The 21,179-nt window shown below is 38.2% G+C and overlaps 1 pseudogene; it reads right to left on the bottom strand.

Annotated features, from left to right (window-relative positions):
• Positions 1–8,160: 8,160 nt before the first annotated feature.
• Positions 8,161–10,097, bottom strand: LOC102499909 (heat shock cognate 71 kDa protein pseudogene; annotated as a pseudogene).
• Between the last annotated feature and the right edge of the window lie 11,082 nt (positions 10,098–21,179).

Below are 21,179 nucleotides of genomic sequence, written 5' to 3'. Positions count from 1 at the left end.
GACAAGAGGCATCACCATCCCAGGACCGAGTCCTACTCTCATGTGGTAGGAATCAGAGTAGCAGGAATTGTAGCATCTGTGTAAGTGTGACAGGGGATGAAAACATTCAAAGGATGTTTTAACTATTATAGAATGCTGGTGACACTTGTACCTCAGTCTTTCCTACTAGTATATTAGCTCGCCAACGACTGAGCCCTGCAGAGGTTCTTACTTGTTTTGTAAATTGCTGGTATGTGCTTGGCACATGGGAGGTTCTCAACAAATGTCAGCTTAGTGAATGACAAGCACCCACACATGTTCAAACATCACATTCGAGGTAATTCAGCCTAAGCATTATTCTACTTGGTTTAACTCTAGGTATTATGAAAATATTTCTTTGTTCCTTCCTTGCTCAATTACGGTGCTCAGTAAAATTTTGCAGGTTGATCTAGGAAGAGAATCATTACTTTAAATATGTTTTTCTAGGCTATAATTTCTTCTGAGAACAACAAGATCAAAACCAAAACTAAAACAAAACAAAAAAATAGATATGCAATTAAAATTTTTTTTGAGAGTTTTTTTCGCTACAGGGTGCATGTGCTCGCCAGATAGACAGAGAGAGATATAGAGACAGAAAGTGAGAAATCACCCCCCAGGGAGGATGGTCACGCCACAATCCCTTCTCCTCCATTCTCCTCTCGGGATCTTGGGCACGCACGCACATGCGCCGAGTTAGGTCAGGGGGTCCGGGACACGACCTGCGGTCGACTACGTGGGAGTCCAGCGACATAGCCATTACAGTAACTGCCGATTCCCGATATGCAAGTTAAATTTTGGGACAGCCATTATCATTTGGGGTGGGCATGCATATACAAGTGAAGTGAGTGTTATTCTTTTTTTTTTTTTTTTTTTAGAGGTTTTTGCTATAGGGCACGTGCGCTCGCCAGACAGAGACAGAGAGAGACAGAGAGACAGAAAGCAAGAAATCACTCCCCAGGGGGTTGGCCATGCCGCAATCCCTTCTCCTCCATTCTCCTCTCAAGATCTTGGGCACGCACGCACACAGGCCCGGCATGAGTTTTAAGCCACCAGGCCCGGGACAAGAACTGCGGTCGATTACATAGGAGTCCACCAACATAGCCATTACGCCAACTGCTGGTCCCAAGTGAGTGTTATTCTAACCAAAAAGCAAGATAATAGCTTCAACAGTTTAATATAAAATTATGTTATGTTTACATTCATTTACCCAGTGCTAGATCTATTTCTGTAGATTGTGGCCAACAACTTTCTATTGCACTCATTGTAGAAATAGAATAGAAATAAATCGTAAATGTGGACAATCTCTGCTGTGTTGTAGATACTCCATTCTCTTCTCTAATCCATTTCTTAATCCGCCTCCCTGGGAAAGTGTAAGGTAGACATGCTACAATAGAATGTTTGAAGAAGAAATCTGCATTCCTTCCTTTCTATCTTCTGGAAAACATTAACCTTTAAATTAAAAATTAAACATTAAATGATCTGGATTTGCAATCCAGACCTAACCCAATGAAATTGTCTATTATCTGTGAACTTGCAAAAACAAAGTGCTTTAAGGACATTGTGATTTCTTTTATAGATCAAGAAAGAGACCTAGAGGTTGACACTTGGAATTCATTCCTTTGTCCCAGGTATTTGTCAGCAAGGTAGATGGCACTCTCAGATGGAGTAATTGAGGACAGTTTAATAAAAGAGCTATTTGTTAATACGAAGGCAATAATTGCACACAACAAAATCTTACTGTGGGAAAGAAGGGAAATATTCTTATGATTTTGTTTCTGGGCTAAGGAAATCAAAAAAGGATGACCCACTTTAGGCTTAGCAATAACAGGAGATTCTTAGCATTCTGTGTCTGAAAGGGAATAGGTAAGGGCTGGAACCCAGACAGAAATGCCATTGTGGCTTTAGGTGTAGCTGTGTTGTAGAAGAGAGATGCCACACAGATGACCCAGCCTCTGGCAGTGACTCACTCCCGCCAACCTGCAGCCTGGTGAGGGCTAGCTGGGGGATAAATATTCTGGTCTCACTCTCCTTCCACATGTGTATCTCCTTCTAATGCTTTCCATGGCCAAATCAAATGGAAGCCATAGGGAGCCTGTGAAGTTCAAGAGTCCATCCTTCCAGGGCATGGAGCAGGATGGGGAAGCACAGAGCGCGGATATGGGAGAAAAATGAAAAACCTCTTGCACGCTCAACCTTCAATTTGTTAAAGGTATTTCATCTTACAACAAATTTGAATCTCTCCTAAGACATAATTCTCTTCACAAGCAATATACTACATCATGGTTGAAGATACATGACCTCTTTAAGCTGGAGTTTCTTTATACTGCCTTTGCTCCCTGCTTTGGTTTACAAATATTCAAATCTTTTCCTATGTAAGGAATGAAAAATGCTGGATTCACATGAAATTTTCAAACCATTTCTTGAAGCAGTTATTTTTAAAAAACACTTTCAGTATCACAAATGTTGATAACATTTTATGGTATAAGATGATATCTACCTATGAATTTGCTAAGGATTCACTATTCTGTTTTTTAAAAAGTGTTTTCAGTAGGTCACACATATATTAAATTGAGGCATGAATTATTTTAATGGGGGTTGAAAGATGCTCTGGTTCTCAGAATGATAATCGAAATACAAGCATTGATAATTAATATACATTGAATAAAGCATCTGTTGGGATGAGTTTAAAAGGTTAATTACCTTAGAGGGTTTGTTATTCTGTCTTGTTGAAAACAATTCATGGTTATATTATTTTCATTTTAAAGACTTATTTAGATAACATTAAGAGAAAAAAATAACTACTCACTAATGAATTTGCAGGCAGAAAACATCTTAGATATTCTAAAAGTTAGGTAATGGAAATGGTGAGTTATTTGAATTTGTGCAAAGAAAAATCACTCTGACATCCTTACATAGTCTGACGACATTCTAATTCATTAGATGGCTTGTAACTAATACATAGCAGTTACAGGAAAAAAAAACTTATTTCTTTTTTTTTTTAGATTTTTAAAATTTAATTTGAATTATTCACTAATTTATTTTAATTTGACCAGATATACATACACATACACACACACACACACACACACACACACACACACACACGGGGAGAGAGAGAGAGAGAGAGAGAGAGAGAGAGAGAGAAAGGAAAAGTGAGAAAGCAAGCCACCAGGTCTGGGACTTGAAACATGGTTGGCCAAGTGGGAGTGTCCAGTGCCTTAAACACCATGCCATCTGCTGGTCCCGGAAAGAGCCTCATTTCACCTGTTCATTCACATCTAAAACCATTTCCATTATCTCCTTGGTCCTGGAGGAGTGCCTAACAGTAGTGATTGTTTTCCTTCCTTGCTGTCTGAGGCTGTGTCTGTTTTCCTTTAAACTCTATGTGGCAATTATTGCCTCTGTGCAGTTGAGGATGTTAGCTATAAATATAAGTTGACAATGTGCTGAACTGAAAGATAATGAGTAAAGAACAGATGAAGTCATGTTTATTAAGTCTAAATTTGATGAGAATGGAAAATGTAAGGATGGATCTTATGTATCTCAAATACCTTACTTGTCTTAACTCCATGGTGAGTCTACGTTTTTGTTTTACGTACAATAAATTCATAAGTATGAAGCATATACTAGTTCTTTAAAAACAACTTCAATGGGGACCAGCAAGTGGTGTGGTAGTTAAGGAACTGGATATTCCCACATGGCTGACCATAGTTCAAGTCTTAGACCTGGCATCTTGCTTTCTCACTTCTCTCTCTTTCTCTGTCTCTCTCTGGTCAAATTGAAATATATGAATCAATAAATAAAATAAAATAAAATAATTCTTTTTTTTTTTTTTTTTTGGAGGGTTTTTCACTATAGGCCCCATCGCCAGCAAGAGAAAGACAGAGAGAGACAGAGATAGTGAGAACTATAGGGCGCATGCACTCGCCAGACAGACAGAGAGAGACATAGAGACAGAAAGCAAGAAATCACCCCTGAGGAGGGATGGTCATACTGTAATTCCTTCTCCTCCATTCTCCTCTCGGGATCTTGGGCACGCACACACATGTGCCTGGCATGAGTTTTAAGCCACCGGGTCCGGGATGCGAACTGCGGTCAACTACGTGGGAGTCCAGCGACATAGCCATTATGCTAACTGCTGGTTCCCAATAAAATAATTCTATAAACAACAACAACAACGTCAATGGGTGTTTCTGCCTAAAGGGCATAAAGGAATCTTGTCGTCATTTCAAAATTCTATAAGACAATTAAGTGTAAAATACTACAAGTAATTTTTATAAAATGATTAGAGTATTGCACTCTGAAAAAAGCAAATGATGTGGTCATGAGAGAAAACTAGGTATATGTAAATACTGTAGTGGGCTCTTAAAGTATATTTTCCATTGGCTTTATCATTAATTAATCAGCCGTGAACTAATAATCAAGATTGATTCTTGAGCAGAACATTATACCTTACCCTAGAGTAATGTAACAGGTTATTCATTTGATATATATCACAATGTATAGAAAAAATGCTAAACTACCTTTGGCAGCCCCACAGTCTATTGGTTAAGGAAGTCTGATCTCAAATGATCATCAGTGTGGTTCTAATCCCAGACCTGGTGGCTTGAAAAACACACTGGGCATGCACATGCGCATATGCTCTAAATCCCAAAAGGACAGAGAAATAGAGACGGGATTGCGGTGTGACCACACCCAACGGGGACGGTAACTTCTCCCTTTCTCATTCTCTCACTCTCTCTCTGTGTCTAGAGCACACATCTTCTGGAAATTAATAAGAAAGAAAGAAAAATGTTAACTACTAAAAATGTAAGTTTTGATAAGAATAAATGATACAAAAATGTTTACCACGTTATTATGAATAATTATAACTATTTATAAATAACTATTATTTACTTTAAATTTATCTATGAAATTCTGTGTAATAATAACCTAGAGAATACTAAGTTAGAATCAATGCTACATAGACTTAAGTTCTGGGCTTTAATATTTACCACCTTCAGGACATTAGATTAGGCCAGTTTTTCAGTCTCTTTATTAGTCTCTTTATTCATCTGTAATACTTACCTCAGGTGGATGTTGTGAGGATTAAAAGAGGTAATATCTCTGAGAGGGCTTGAAACAAAGTAGAAATGCAATACGTTTTAACTTAATCTCTTTTACCTTTTCTGCTTTTTTTAAATTCAGAAACTCTGGCAATCTGTAAAAACAAACTAAGATTTTGAAACTATACACAAAAGAACTATTACAGATATATTAGAGCTACAAAAGGAACCTAGCAAGACCATTTCCATTACTTTTTTTTTTTAAGAGAGAGATTTTTGCTATAGGGTGCATGCCCTCCCTAGAGAGACAGAGAGAGACAGAAAGTGAGAAATCACCCCCCCCCCCAGGAGGATGGTGATGCCACAATCCTTTTTCCTTATTCTCCTCTTGGGATTTTGGGCACGCATACTCATGTGTCCAGCGTGAGTTTCAAGCCACCAGGTTCAGTACTCAAACCACAATTGACTACATGGGAGTCCAGCACATAACCATTACGTCATCTGCCAGTTCTATATTATTTCAAATTTTATAGTGAAGGAAACTGAAGCACCGAGAAGTTAAGTAACCTGCCCAAGTTCACACAGTTAAAAGTGCCCATAATGAAATAAAAGAAAAAAGGAAAAAAAGAAAGAAGACAGCTCAGGCACCCTGTTGCCAGAGTTCATGCCCCTAACTACTGTATTATGCTACGTAGCAACCTACTTATGTGATGATGATATAATCATGATAATAATGGCTAACACTTATGTTTTACTTGGAAATTGCCGTAGACTTTCTAAGCTACATTTGTCATAAACGTATGAGATAGATCTGCTTAATATTCTTTCTTACAGATGAGGAATATGAACCATATAGGTTTAAGCAACTATACTTTCCTAGGTTAGAAGGGATAAAGAGTATACCTTTATATAAAATCTGTCTTATTTTAGTGCTATAAATATTTGAATGGATTGAATTCTGCTTTGGTATGTCTTAAGCATATTCATGGTATTCACTTGCGGATCACTTTTCAGGTACCAAAGACCAGTTGATCCAGAATACTAATATGTTTTCAGCCTTCTGAAAACCTCTATAGGTCACTGGCAGAGACAATGGATTCTATCCACACTTGACAGAGTACTGTTGCTATAGCAACCTGCTACTCTGCAAAGCCTCTGCTACTCTCTCTTTATAGTACTCAGAGGTTCATTTTCAGCCTAACCAGGAATGTTGGGACTGTGTCTCTGATAGGTCATTTTATTATGTTCCTATTAATTTTACTTGTTCGATAAGTTTCATTCCACTTCTAAAATGCTATCTCAATGTTTCTTCTATTCCCCATGCAATCTTCTCCTCCTAACCATCTATCTCATAACCAGCCCACTTCCCTTCTGTTCTCTTTCCTTGACCACTTACTTATCCTTCTACTGCTACCAGCAGTCTGGGATTTGAACTGTGGTCATCCATATTGGAGTTGGCTCCCTTAACCACTAGCCTGAAAGTCCAGTTCCCCCCAAATTTCTTAATATGACAAAATAGCCTAAAATTAATTAGACGTACAGAGAGATGGTGTGCTAATATGGGAAGGCTTAAAAATGCTCCTGGAAAAATGAAATTACAATATAAGTCTATTTTGGCACATTTAAAAAAAAAATCTATGCACATCTTTTCCTAATACAGTCACTCTTTACTTAATGTCCTATCCATTAAATGACTACATGAACTTACAACCAGCTCTCCAAACCAGGACAATCCCCTTTCTCAATCTATGTGAGCCTTTGGAATCTCCATTCTCAGTCTTTGTCTAGTTCACTTAGCTGATTAGTACTCACTACATGAAGTATTTCCAGTCACTCAAGATGGGTATAATAAAAATGATTATGCTGAATTTAAAGGATTGTGTTGTAGTTGTTGCTTTCTGGTGCTTATCTAATACATGCTTTTTGTATAAATAGAATTATTTATACAAAATAATTATACATTATTCTGGTGTGGTGGTGTGTGATAGCTATTGAAAACTACATACCCAATGGTGTCATGACACACCATAAGACCTTTGTCTTTAAGCTTGTCAGGACTTGACCAATTCCCTTAGCTACCTAGCTGTAGGAACAGAGCTCAATCACTAAGTACAGAGTCCTTGTCTTTATTTTAAAGATCCCTCATAATAACAAGATCTCTTATAACAAACAAGTTGCACAGTATATTAATGTTGAACCAGAACTTGATTTGACAAATAGATATCACTAATCAAGAAGAAATTAAAATAATGATCCTGAAATAAATTATATAAGATAGTAAATAATAGAAAAATAACCATGAGCTTAATTTTGTTCACAGCTTATTTCTATCTCAGCAGTTTGCATAGCATGCTTAGTTTCGTAAATATTTACCTTGAGAGGAAAAATAGGCCATCAAACTTCAGGAATGATCTTTCAGAAAAATAACTTTGAGCAAAAAATACAATATAAATGATTAGTTGATAATAAGTAGATTTTTGTTTGTCTGTTTGCTATAAGATATGTGTGCTTACTGGAGAAAGAGAGAGGAGAGACAGAAAAAGAGACTGAAAGTTAGAAATTACCCTCTCCTCGCTCCCCTCCTGCCACCCGTAGGGAGCTGGCCATACTGCAATCCCTTCTCTTCCATTTGCCTCTCAGGATTTGTTGTACACATACAACACACCTATTGTGTTTTTCAAACCATTGGATCCAGGACTTGAACCGCATAATTGGCCATGCAAGATCCAGTACCTTAACCATTATGCTGCCTACTGGCCCCATAAGTAGAATTTTTTTTTGGTGCCAATTTTAAATAGTTTTATTTAAGACATTGCATTTTCCACTTATGATACAGTGCTTATGAAGTGCAATGTTATTTTTCCCTGTGCATGTGTTCCACATTCAAGTATTGAGAATGCCCAGTAATTCACTATAGCAGTTGAACTTTAAGACTGCCAGAGTTCACTATAAATTGGGGTCCTTCAACATGTTACTGCGTGCCCAGTAATTCACTATAGCAGCTGAACTTCAAGACTGCCAGAGTTCACTATAAATTGAGGTCCTTCAACATGTTACTGCATAGAGCAATGCTACGTAATCTACACTCAGGGTTGGCTTAATCAACCTCTTAAATGGTGGGTCCTGAAGAAACAGCCAGGTGGAGGAGTATCCCCACTGGGAAAGCCCCCAGGCATGCCCCCATGCATCCCCTCTGGTATGCCCCCTACACTCTGGTACAGCTTGGTAATGATGGGATTGCATATTTTCTTCAGCTCCCTCTGCTGATGCTCAAACTCTTCTTTCTCTGCAGTCTGGTTCTTGTCAAGCCTGTTGATGATTTCATTGCAATTATCAAGAATCTTCTACTTGTCCTCCTTGTTGATCCTGCCTTGCAGTTTCTTGTCCTCCACTAGTGGCTTTCATGTTGAACGCATAGGACTCCAGGGAGTTCTTGGAAGACACCTTGTCCCTCTGCTTCTCATCCTCAGCCTTGTACGTCTCAGCCTCCTGGACCATGTGCTCGTTGTCCTCCTTGCGCAGATGACCCTTATGGTTGGTGATGGTTATCTTGTTCTCTTTTCCAGTGCTCTTATCCACAGCAGAGATGTTCAGATGACATTGGCATCAGTATCGAAAGTGACTTCAATATGAGGAACACCACGGGGTGCAGAAGCTATGCCCATGAGCTCAAACATGCCCAGCAGATTGTTATCCTTGGTCATGGCGCGCTCACCTTCATAAACCTGGATGAGCACCCTGGGCTGGTTGTTGGAGTAGGTGGTGAAGGTCTGCGTCTGCTTGCTGGGAATGGTGGTGTTCCATTTGATAAGGACAGTCATGACCCTGCCAGCAGTTTCGATGCCAAGGGACAGAGGCATAACATCCAAGAGCAGCAGGTCCTGGATGTTCTCAGACTTGTCTCTGGATAAGATGGCTCTCTGGACAGCTGCACCATAAGCAACAGCTTCATCAGGTTTGATGCTCTTACTCAGTTCCTTCCTGTTGAAGAAGTCTTGTAGCAGCTTCTGAATCTTGGGGATAAGAGTAGAGCCACCCACCAGGACAATGACATGGATCTGTGACTTGTCTAGTGTGGTGTCCTGAAGGGCTTTCTCTACAGGGTCCAGGGTCCCACAGAACAGATCTGCATTCATCTCTTCCAATTGGGAAAGGGTAATGGAGGTATAGTAGTCAATTCCTTCATAGAGGGAGTCGATCTCTATACTAGCCTGGGTATTGGAGGAGAGGGTGCACTTTGCCCGTTCACAAGCAGTGTGAAGGGCGGTGGACAGCTTTCTTGTTCTCACTGATATCCTTCTTATGCTTGCACTTAAACTCAGTGATGAAATAGTTGACCTTGCGATTGTCAAAGTCTTCTCTTATCATGTGTTTATCTCCAGCTATAGATTTGACCTCAAAAATCCCATCCTCAATAGTGAGGATGGACATATCAAAAGTGCCACCCCCCCCCAAGTTGAAGATCGGCACATTTCTTTCAGTTGCAACTGTTTGTCTAGACCATAGGCAATGGCAGCAGCAGTCGGCACATTGAGACCAACGATAGTCCCAGCATCTTTGGTAGCTTGACACTGAGAGTCGCTGAAATAAGCCAGCACAGTAACCACAGCATTGGTAACAGTCTTCCCAAGGTAGGCTTCTGCAATTTCCTTCATCTTGGTCAGAATCACAGATGACACCTCCTCTGGGTAGAAACTTTTTGTCTCTCCTTTGTATTCTACTTGCACCTTGGACCTGCCTGCATCATTCACCACCATGAAGGGCCAGTGCTTCATGTCAGACTGGACAACAGCGTTATCAATCCTGCGTCCAATCAGACTCTTGGCATCAAAAACTGTGTTGGTGGGGTTCATTGCAACCTGATTTTTTGAAGCATCACCGATCAATCATTCAGTGTCAGTAAAGGCGACATAGCTTGGAGTGGTTCTGTTCCCCTGATCGTTGGCAATTATCTCTACTTTTCCGTGCTGGAAGACACCCACACAGGAGTAGATGGTGCCAAGATCAAATGCCAACTGCAGGTCCCTTAGACATGGTTGCTTCCGTGTAGGCCCACCTCAGCTCGCGAAGCTCACATGCTGGCCTCTGCAGCTGCCCCCATGTTCAATGAGCCATAAGTAGAATTTTTAAAAGATAATTAATTTATTTAATGAGAGAGAGAGAGACACACCTGACCAGATTCAATGAGCCATAAGTAGAATTTTTAAAAGAGAATTAATTTATTTAATGAGAGAGAGAGAGAGAGAGAGAGAGACACCTGACAAGGTCTTGCCACACTGGATCTTCTCCCTAGCATTGCAGTCAATCCGGATCATTGAAGCACTAGCTTTCTCACATCAACCTGACATCTGAACCCAGCACTCCCAGCTTCACACAATGGTACTCTATTGCTTGTACAGTCAAGGCTAGGCCCATAAATACATTTTAAATAGTGATATAAATAATTTATGTGATTCAAATATCTTTTTAGTTAGAGATTATAATTTGGTAGTCAGGAAAAGTTTTCATATCGTTGAGAAGTGCTTCCACAACTTCCTACAGCCCACACATCAACTCCGGCTGCAAGATTGTTGCTCAGTTTGAATTCTTCATCCATAGAACAAGCCATTATTATAAAATGAAAAAAAGGAACCTACACCCCATCATGTTCTTAGTGAAACTACATAGCATAAACTCATGCTACAGAGTTCCAAATAGTCCAAGCTATTTTAGAACAACAGTGTCTATTTTTCATTTTGAATTACTGCAATTTCAGTAGCAGCTGTTGCACTGAAAATTATAATGGTCAACATTTAATCAACACAATGTTATTTTTCTCCCTCATCAATCAGTCATTTGCTTCAGTTACCATAAAAATCTCCAACTTTAGCTGGCAGTTAGTAACTTTAAAAGCCTCATTATAATCTGGCCTGACCTACTGAGCTCCCATTATTCCCACTACTTCCTAACATGCAATCTGGGCTCCATTTCAGCAGTTCCCTAACACTCCAGCCTCCCTTCTCCTCCTGTTACTTCACACATCTAGAAAACCATCTGCTTTTTTTCCTTACTCTGTACAAACTGTCTTTTTAGACATCAAAAGCAAGTCTCATCTTGTCAAGAAAGTTATCTCTGCTTATACTAACTTATCTTTTATAATTTCTCCATCTCTGAAGAAATTTGTAAACGTCTAAATTTCATCCCTTAATTGAACAATAATGACTTTGTCCTCCCAATTTGATTGCCAATTTAGTGAGTCGCAAATCACATTTCTTGGGCCAGTTCTGTGGCCTGGAGGTTAAGGGAGCCTCATCCCACTTGGCAGATCATGAATGCAATCCCAGGCTCTGTGGCTTGAATACTATGCTGGACACATGTGCATGCCCAAAATGCCAGCAGGATGGAAAAACAGAGGAAAAGGTGACCACTACCCATTGTGGGAGATTTCTTCCTCTGTCTCTCTCCTCGTCCTCTTTCTCTAGCAAGCACACACTTTCTGGCAATTAAAACAAGGATGCATATCTTATATCCTACTAATCTCTTTGCAGTATATAGCAGTGTCTACACAAGACACATCTTGATAAGTCAATGTGTGCTAATAGAGCAACATCCACTGCTCTCTCTTCTCAAGTTCTGTAATATTTTCTTATTTTATTCTCAAGGTCTAGACCTTGCACTAAATGTATTTGTGTATGTCTCAGCCTTCTGTAAACAATGAAATCATTTAGCTACTATAATTGTCCTCTGAGCATGTAGCCACTATAATTGTGCTCTGTATTGGGAAGTGTGAGAAAATAGTGTGAGTAGAGTCATAGAGGAGCTCGCACTGTAGTGACCTGCTGAGGAAGGAAGATGATCACATGGGCTGGGATGTGGGCTGCAGCAGGCACTTTGAAAGGGCTGGGGTGCTCACAAGAAAGAGCCTCTGACCTTGTTCAACCTGGGAAGGACATAATGAGGAAGCTGGGTATTAAAGTAGTGGCAAAACTTCACCAGTACTAGTCATCCAAGAAAGATATTTAAGCAGAAGTGGTAGTTCACATGAAGTCACAGATGAAAAACAAAGCATGCTGTGTTTAGGGATAGCAAGCAGTTGGATGAGACAAGTGGGTAGTAGCAAAAAAGGTTCAAAAAGTGTGTTGGAGTACTGATCACTGATGAAGAAATTCTGAACACTGGTCACTGATGAAGAAACTCTAATCAAGTCATTCCCCAATTTTTCCGTGTAGTATTACTTGGGAAACTAAAAAAATAGAACGGGAATCACGACTCAGACCCAGTTATCAGGATCATCGAGGGTGGAGCAAAGAGTTATAAGCATGGTACTAGCCTCATAGTTTATAAGAACCCAATTGGCATTCCCATCACTTTCTTCCTCCATCTTAGTACTTTGATATTGAACACTTTCTACTTCTAACTCACCTCCCCTATTCCTTTCTTAAAAACTTTATGCATACATTTTTATATACATCTGTATAATGTAAAATATAGCACAATAATAAATATTTTGGAGCTTTTGATACATATAAGGCATTTTACAAATATCAGCTACCTTCATACATTTCCCCTATAATCATAACCAAGATACAAATGATTAACTAAGCACTGAGAAGCTAATTAACCTGTCCAAATTCACAAGGTTTCTAAAGTAGGGACTGCATCTAAATCTGACCCAAGAGCCCTGGTTCTGTGTTACATACAGCCACCCTGCCAGTGGAGAGCAGGTTTTGTCATCACATCGGACTGTGGACAAGCTTTTCAAGACCGCAAGTGGGATCTTTAGTAGGGGCTTGCTTAATCCTGAGAGGTAATCTGAAATAACACCATAGAGAGGACAAAAAATACAGACTCACAGAAAAGAAGTTGTTTTCTTTTCTAGCCACGCTTGCATTTAGTTAAGCACCTACTAATAATTACTTTGTGCTGATGCTGACACAAAGCTGAGTCAAATCACGAATCTCCTTTCTCAGTCTGACACCAGACTAGGAACCTCCAAGTCAGCTCTTAGGATGGGGCTGCAGAATTCAGCCTCAGGACTTTCTGAACCAGTTTTAGCTGACGGTTTATCAATAAAAATCTTTGCCAGTTCAGCTTGTATGTGAGCACTTCGTGTTTCTTGCCAGATCTAACAACTCTTTAAAGCAAATACTTACCTATTATCCTTTCATTTCTCATAGTTTCTCTACTCCATTGCTTTTTCTGATTGATCATTGAATGCACAGTATATACAATATTTAAATGCGTTGATGTTAGTAAAACATTTAAAATTTATTACTTGTGAAACAGAATCGCTATTATTTAAAGTTCAGAAGTATGATGAGTCAATATGTTTTGGTCGTTTATTAAAAACAATGTGGGACCGGTGGTTAAGGTGAGTGAACCCAACAAGGCCAACTGTGTTTTGGGGTCCCAACCTGGTGGCCTGAAAAACACATTGAGCATGTGTGTATGCATGCCCAAAATCCCAAAAGGAAATAGAAATGGAGGAGAAGAGCTTGTGTACCATGAAGGGTGTTTTTTCACTTTGCCTCTCTCTTGCTCTCTCTCTTGCTCTCTCTCTCTCCAGCAAATCCATGTGCCCTCTGGCAAAATAATAATAACAATAATAATAAATGCATTGACTAGTTATGAATAAACTGGAAGAAAATCATGCTTGATTAAATGATTTCTTTGTGATTATTTTAGAATTTTGGCTCAGGTATATAAATTGGGTGAGGTGGAACAATTTTTCTTTAAAATATTCTAAAATTAACCTTTAAATGTATTATTTTAAATCAATTACTAAAAGAATTGTAAAAGATAATATGATAATAGCAAAAAAAATTCACTCCTAGTTTACCTTTATTTCTACGTTACTATTTCTACTTTAAAGTTTATCTTTATATCACCTCTCTATATGAATAACTATGATCAAATAAACAATATAGTCAATAAATAGTAAAAAACTGATAGTTTTTTCTGATATGTTTTTAGTCTTCATATATAGAAATTAAAGAAAGTTAACAGCATCAATTTAGTTAGTTTCTACTTTCCTTTTAATATGTTTTTAGTCTTCATATATAGAAATTAACAAAAGTTAACAGCATCAATTTAATTAGTTTTTACTTTCCTTTTGTACTTTATTATATAACAATGTAATTGAGTATTTCAGAAATATAGGGCATAGTGAATGGTTTTTAAAAACATATGTAGTCTGGGGGCCAGCAGGTGTTTGGTGGTTAAGAGCGCTGGACTCCCACATGGCCCACGGTGGTATGCGTCCCAGGCTGGGTGGCTTGCTGTATCACTTCCCTCTCTGTCTCTCTCACTCTGTTTCTCTCTGGTCAAATTGAAATAAAATAAATAAATAAAACAGGTTTTTGAGAGGTTTGTGCCACAGGGCGCGTGTGCTCGCCAGACAGATAGTGAGAGACAGAGAGACAGAAAGCGAGAAATCATCCCCCAGGAGGATAGCCATGCCACAATCCCTTCTCCTCCATTCTCCTCTCGGGATCTTGGGCACGCATGCACACGCGCCGGATGTGAGTTTAAGCCACTGGGTCTGGGACTCGAACCGTGGTCGACTACATGGGAGTCCAGCAACATAGCCATTATGCTAACTGCTGGTCCCAAAACAATTATTTAAAAAATTTCAGTCTGTGAATCTGAATATATAAAAGGATAGAAAGCACAGGTCAATAGAAGACAGTTATATTTGATTGACTTGAAATTAAAAGAAAGAGAGATTCCGTTTACATTAAATATATTAAAATGTTTAAATTCCTGACCAGCCCAGGGGTTCTAACCATGATCATCCTTTGGGATCTGGCCTCTCTTGATCAGTGCATTACTGTTGTACCACAGAGTCCGCCCAAACTTCTATATTTTTGAATCCATGATTATTTGTGTTTCTTTCTTTTTCTTGAAGCAGAATGTAATCCTATTTTTTTTAAATAATTAAGAATTAAAAGTTGGTAGACCTAATGTATTTCATTGCACCAATTTGACACCATAATTAACATAAATAGTAAATTAACAAAAGGATATATAGGAAGACAAAATGATCTCATTAAGCAATTTAAAAAATTATTTGAATTTTTAACTTTTTAAAAGTGTAAATTATGTCACAGGTAGAATCAAGGACATGTAACACACATATACACTGTAAAGAATGTTGACAAAATGAGCACCCTATGCTTACCACAGAAATTAATACATAGAGCAAGCACTACCATTATCTTTACAGCCTTTAGCTTGTTCTCCTTAATATCTCTCTCCCTCCATCTAGATACCTGACGAAACCGACTCCCTGAATCTGTGTATTGCTCCTCCATTGATGTCAAAAAGGATTGTTTAGATTTGTTGCTTCAGCACAATATAAATTAAATGATACCAGTCCTTTATTTTTAGTACAGAAAGGGAAAAAAATATGTAATTGACTAATTAATTCAAGTTTGACATTTCCAAAGAACGATTTTGCTTCATAGAGCCACCAAAGTTTTCCCCAAAGCTGCGTAAGATATTTCCAGTTTCAAACTTCTTCAAATAATAGTTATTGATTAGTATAGGTAATTTTAAAAAATAATAATAAGTGATTTTGATTTCAACCATTTAGGTTGAGCCTATAGATAATGATGTAAAACATGAGAGTATTCTGTAAAGAAGTTTTGTCATAATAACTTATATATAATTTTTTTCCTTTTTCAGAATCGAAGGCAAAGACAAATAAGTTAAATTGCATTCATATTTAACTCCAGAAATGTTACATTCTTCATCATCATAAAAATACTATTTTAGCCTATTAATTAATAATTTTCAGTCAAAAGGTATTACTGACCAAAATTATTACTATTTGGTTAGTATTTTCTTTTAAATTTTTATTTATTCATTCATTTATTTTAATTTGACCAGAGAGAGACAGAAAGAGAGAGAGGGAAAGAAAGTAAGAAAGCAAGCCACCAGGTCTGGAACTCGAACCGTGGTTGGCCATATGGAAGTGTCTGGCTCCTTAACCACTATGCCACCTGCTGGCCCCATGGTTAATCTTCCAAGATAATGACATTTCTAATCTGTCATTAACATTTTTTAAGTGATTTTCATGTATTTCTTAGTTGCTTAATGAAAGGAATGTTACACCAGTTTTTAAATTAAATTGTTACTGGAATTTCTTGTTTGAACAATACTACAAATATGCTTGTGTCTGAATTTCTGATTTGTGTCAGGTCATAATCACTTTGCTTTTAACAAAATAGGAATGACAATGTCTTGGTAAACAACTTACTTTTATTTTTAAATTTATTTTTATTATTATTATACTTTTAGAGAGATTTTTGCTATAGGGTGAGTGTGCTCACCAAAGAGACAGTGAGAGAAAGAGTGAGAGAGACAGAAAGGGAGAAATCACTCCCTAGGGGGATGGCCATGCCTCTGTCCCTTCTCCTTCATTCTCCTCTGGGGATTTTGGATACGTACATACACGTGCATGGTGTGAGTTTTAAGCTGCCAGGTCTGGGACTCAAAATACCGTTTACTATGTGAGAGCCCAGCAGCATAGCCATTTACACCATCTGCTGGCCCCACAACTTGCTTTATTAAAATGGTCATTTTTGATTTTGGGGGACAGCATGTGGTGTGGAAGTGAAGGTACTGGATCCCACATGGCTGACTACACAGTTTGAGTCCTCGGCCCAGTGGCTTGAAAATCATGTTGGTGCATGTGTGCTCAAAATCCTAAGAGGATACTGGAGAAGGGATTTAAGCATCTTTGTCAATAAATTAAGCATTTTTTTTGCAATTTATCTTTAATGTTAATAATAATCCTTATTTGACTATGGGGAATTTAATTTCTACATTTACCATTTCATACTGTTAGGTAAATAATTGACTCATGAAATAGAAGTCAAACTCAAATGTTTGCACATTACACAGAGGACTCAAGAGAAGAAAATAAATTAAATGAACACACACCCACAATGAACGCAAATGTGTATCATATAGAATTATTGAGGAAGCAGAAAACATCATTTTATAATGATGTTAGTGCTTGTTTGACTTATGATAATTACTAAAATACTCTCTCCTTTAAAAAAATAAATATTAACTACTTTGTTTCTATTAATGATGTTGATGCCTGGGGGGTAAGAAAACAAGCATGAGAGGACTTCAAAAAGTTTGTGGAAAAAATAAATTTGAAGTATGAGTTTTATTTTGGTACGAAAACATTTTAAATCTATGCCTGCATTTTCCATAGTATACATTATCCAGGAACTTTTAAAAAAACCCTCTCATATAAAATACGCTGTGGACAAGGTCAACAGTAATGGCAGAACTCACTGTATTACTTCAGCATCTCCACTCATCATCACAGCAGTGCTTGATGACATGGTATTAGAGAATCACTGACGTGTCTGTAAGTTACAGTCCAGTTTCGATGATTATCACCAATCCTCAGCCACAGACAGTCAGATGCTCTTTTACTAGCTAGAGTATTGTTACTCTAAACGTCTACAAGCTTCTGCAAAGCATTTTCTATCCTTCCGACATGAATGAAATAAGTTTAGCACAGTGGTATCCTGTGATCATGATAAGAGCAAGAGCTCTGGGCTTGAACCTTGACTCTACCACCTATAACAAACTCTGTAATCTTTAGATATTTGTTTTAAGTTCTTTGTGTTTCAGTGTCAGTCTCTACTCAGGAAAGTGGGGAAAGATAGTGATATCTGCTAAGGTCATTTTGAGAATGAATGGATAATTTTTTTTTTCTTTAGGTTTTTGCCATAGAGTTCATGCTTTCACCAGAGAGAGACAGAGAGAGAGAGAAAGTGAAAAATCACATCCCCTCTCACCCCTCCACGAGGGATGGCCATATTGCAGTCCCTTTTCCTCCATTCTCCTCTTGGAATTTTGTACATGCAAACACACACACTGGTGTGATTTTCAAGCTGCCTGGCCCAGGACTCAAACTGTGGTGGGCCATATGAGAATCCAGCACCCTACCCACCATACCATCTGCTGTCCCCAAATGGAAACATTCTAGACCCTTTATGAAAACATTTAGAACATGTTAAGTCCTAAAAAGTATCAATTTTCTTATTATCTCTAGTGACACTTAACATTTTTAGATGGGCAAATGAGCCCAGAAACATTTAAAATACCAGAAGTGGGCCAGCAGGCAGGGCACAGAAGTAGGGTGCCACTCCCTCATTTGGGTCCATAGAGAAGGTTGGAGTTTGGTTCCTAGGTTGACCTGCACACAATGGGCTGGCATGGCCATGGTCCTGGCTGGCTGGGAAGGCTGAGGGGAGGATTGCAGCGTAAGACCCCTTTGAGGGTGTTTTTTTTCTCTCTCTCTCTCTCTGCCTCTCTTTCTCAAGAAAGGAGAAATAAACAAAATTCAAAAAAAGATATCAAATGAAATCATGACAGATGTGGGTATAAACATTAAGCGCTCTAGAGTCCTTGGGCTTAATAATACGTCCTTTCTCTATCTTATTTCTGAGAACAAAATAAAAGGAAACTTAAGAAAGCTTGTGGTAAAAGGAATTGAAGTATGAGTTAATTTTGGTGCAAAAATGTTTGAAATCAATACATAGTTTTTCATAGTATGCATTTTTCATGAACCTTTTAAAGACTTCTCCCATGTAATTCCTCATAATGCCAGGAATTACAGCACTGGATATTCCAAAGTTCCGCCATATCCACATTGTGCCTAGTCAGTACAAGAACTGCTTTATAAACATTTCATCCCTTATGGTTTTCAGTGTTCTAGAGCAGACCTATGGTCTTAGCTATCTTTGTATCTAGGCCTGTCTTTTAGATAATGTTGACATGTTGGGTGAATGGATGTTTCCTTAGTTTTGGTCTGTGTGCTTCACCTAGTGAGTCATAATCTGAAAGCATTCTGCATTTCGTCTTCCCAGTAGCCTGCAGATGATTAGTTTAACCACACATGAAACAGCCACAATCTTTACATTCCTGTTCCATCTACACAAAACTTCTGGATTTTCCCATGAATATAAAATAATTTCAGCTTACTCTATAAAGTCCAAAACAAAAACAAGACCTTGTGATTAAGATAAATAATAGAGTTTAATGACATGTTGCTTTGGAGATCACATTCATTATTCTGTGTATCCAATAGAGTGTGCTGGTGCACTATTCCAGGATAGCAATTTAGAGCCATAGAAGTTATGTCAGATTTACTTCAATTTACGAGACTCCATTCTCTAATGAAAACAAAACAAAACAAAATGGTAGCAATCTGGGCCTACCATTATGCATGAACATGTACAATATGGATGTTTTTTAAAAGTTTAAAATGGAAATGAAAATGTTTCCCTTTCTAAAAAAAAGAATTATTTATTTTTCTTTTGCTGTAGGGCTCACCTGCTTGCCAAAGAGAGATAAAGATGGAGAAAAAGGGAAGGTAAGGAATGACCCCAGGGAGAATGGCCATGTCACAATCCCTCCTCTTTCATTCTCCTCTAGGGATTTTAAGAACTCACGTGTGTGCTCGTATGCATGCATGCATGCTTGTACACACATCCACTGTGTTTTTCAAGTTGCTGAGTCCTAGACTTGAACAGCAGTCACCCATGTGGGACCCAGTGCCATAACCACCTCACCATCTGCTGGCCCAATGTTTTCCTTTTTATATGAGTTCACTATTCAACATCTTACATAATTAATTTTACATGGATGTAACATATTATTGGTTTACATATACTAAAATGATATCATCTTATTTAATTATATTTAATATTTTAAGCTTTCCATATTAAAAAACACATACCTACTTATGTTTTTCATAGGTTAGAACTTTATAAACTCACTACATTTCTTTTTATTTTAGTCTATTTGTAAAAACTTCCCCAAGAATATGATTATAAGAATATATTCAGGACCAGCAGATGTCATGGAAGTTAAGGCAGCTAGATCCCACAAGGCTGACTGCACAGTTCAAGTTCTGGACTCAGAAGCTTGAAAAACATCCTGGGCGTGTGCATGTACATACCCAAAATCTGGACAGAAGAGTGGAAGAGAAGGAGTTGTGAGTGGCCATCCTGGGGACGTGGACTTTCTCATTTCCCCCCTCTCTCTCTGTCTCTAGCAAGTGTATATGGCCTATAGCAAAAACAAACAAACAAGCAAGATGAAAAAAAGCACACTAAAATGCCCCAAAGTACTAACATCTAGTCGCCTTTTATTTTTCTATGAAATAGTTCAGTATTTAGACAATTTAACTCTCCAGTTGCAGTTTAGGAACAAGTATCTCTGTGTTTTTTATTTTCCTTGGTGTATATGTGCATGTGTGCATGTGTTCCCTATGGGAAACTGGCCATAGATATGGGTACATAACAGTGTGGCCTTAGGCCACTAGGAAGACTTAGAAGTCGGGCAATGTCTCGACATTTGTGATCATGCTGCAATTCCCACTCAGATGCTATGGTAGACATTTTTCATTCTTTTTTGACTACTTAGTCTCTGAATGTTCTGCTTATATTGGGATAATGTGATAAGATTCTACAAGTTTTGGAAGGAAGCAGACTCGACCTCGTATTTTAGAAACCAACAATGCCAGATTATCATTTGTCCATCCCTCTTTGCATTGGGGCTTTGAAGTTCTGACTATCACATGTACCTGTTCTGTAGATGGAAGGGGGAGTCCATCGGGTCTAAAAAGGCAGAAAGCCGTGAGCCTATGTTACAGTGAAATACTCGGAGCAGTGGAGCCCACAATGCAGACTGCACTACTTAGGGCTCAGTGGGGAATGCATTTCCTCATCAGATCAGTTCTGTGTATGATTTGGGCTATTGTTCCCAGGTAGGCAACATAAAACACGGTCTTCCAGCCCTCTTGCTGAGTCTAGAAAATGTCTGATTTTTTTTTAACTCACATCAATCAAAGTCAAATTCTGTCGCTATTTAATAACTGTTAATGGTAACACACTTGTCATTTTGAAGTTATTCTCAGTAAAAGTAATTTATAGTGTTTCCTCTCCATTTTTTGTAGGATACAGAATTTTAATGAATTGTACAAATCAAAGGCTAAGAGCCTAAACATTTAGGCTAGTCAGAAGACACACAGCTTTGGGTTGCTAGTGAACAAAGAATAGTCATGTGATAATCAATTAAAATGTGCCAAAGGCTGGAGGGAAA

This window comes from Tupaia chinensis, unplaced genomic scaffold (genome assembly GCF_000334495.1).
Source record: "Tupaia chinensis unplaced genomic scaffold, TupChi_1.0 Scaffold000402_1, whole genome shotgun sequence".
Taxonomy (NCBI): Eukaryota; Metazoa; Chordata; class Mammalia; order Scandentia; family Tupaiidae; genus Tupaia; species Tupaia belangeri.
This window is presented reverse-complemented; position numbering and strand designations above follow the sequence as displayed.